This window comes from Aplysia californica, unplaced genomic scaffold (genome assembly GCF_000002075.1).
Source record: "Aplysia californica isolate F4 #8 unplaced genomic scaffold, AplCal3.0 scaffold00413, whole genome shotgun sequence".
Classification (NCBI taxonomy): Eukaryota; Metazoa; Mollusca; class Gastropoda; order Aplysiida; family Aplysiidae; genus Aplysia; species Aplysia californica.
In genome coordinates, this window is record NW_004797683.1 from 656,235 (window position 1) to 657,402 (window position 1,168).

At 41.8% G+C, this 1,168-nt stretch overlaps 1 protein-coding gene across 1 annotated transcript in view; it reads right to left on the reverse strand.

Annotated features, from left to right (window-relative positions):
* The window catches only part of LOC106012552 (E3 ubiquitin-protein ligase SMURF2), a gene marked incomplete at both ends in the record, with an annotated part of 60,117 nt that overhangs the window by 28,764 nt on the left and 30,185 nt on the right, over positions 1-1,168 (reverse strand).

Sequence of the window (1,168 nt, forward strand, 5' to 3'; positions counted from 1 at the left end):
CCCCCCCCCCCCCCCCCCTCTTTTTTGTCCCTCGAATCCCAGATTCTCTTAAAAGACATGTAAGTATCAAAACGCGTATCAAAGTATCGACAGCAAGCGCTCGCGCAGAAGTCAGAGCTACACGAATATATAATATCTTTCAGCATCAAATTCCAAAGGGCAACCTTTCAGCGAGCCAGGCGAGAAATATCGGCCCAGACAGGTGAACAGCACAGGGGGCAGGGAAAAACAAAACAAGCGTCATCTACAGCGTAAGACTGGAGCGATTTGGGGGGAACGGCCTCGCTTACTATGATTTTTCTTTGAAAAAGTATTAGGGCCTATACAAATCGCTACCTTAGAATTACAAAGTTCTATGTCACATTTTTGGCCGTTTTGATTAACTGAGACCATGAGGTCAGAAACCGAAGTGTATTATCATCTATCTACTCTATCAAAACTGTAAGATTATTCGGAATCGTTATCAAGATATTCAAAGATCTGCATTCGAAAAATCTTGACATGTGACACTCAAAAAAAATTTTTTACGTACATTTTTTTCAAAGCTGAGCACTGAGCATATAGAACTCTGTAATTCTACAGTAGCGAAATGGGGCCATTAAAAACAAGACGTTCTTTTTATTGAGGAGAAGAGGGTGGGCGACTACCGTGTAATCCTGTCCTAACTGAAATACAATCGAATCTGCTCTAACCTGCCCAAGACAAATCTTCTGTACATTTGGCCACTTCCTGCCATTCCCCTCCCTATCTCGCGTATTTTCCCACACCATAATATATCATTATCATAATGACTCTGTCTAAGATATCCCTTGTCTAAACGACCACTTTTCTCCTCGACAATGGGTGGCTGTCTTGGACAAGTTCGGCTATCAGTCTCAAACAGGAGCACCACAAACAAAGACAATCTCCCATCACCCGCCGAGGCTAAAAAAAAAGGAAAAGACGAGAGAGAGAGAAAAAATGGCTGACTGGTTTTAGTTTTAGCCTTAATTTTACATCACTTACAGCAAAAATGGGTAATAAAATAAGTGCTGAGAATTACAGGTACAGATCAGGTACAGAGCTACATACAAAGAAAAGAGGAAAGGGAAATAAGGAAGATAGAGATGTTTGATAAGAAACGTGGAGCAAATCCCACCAGAGCACCCGCCAAACACCCACTTCTGAT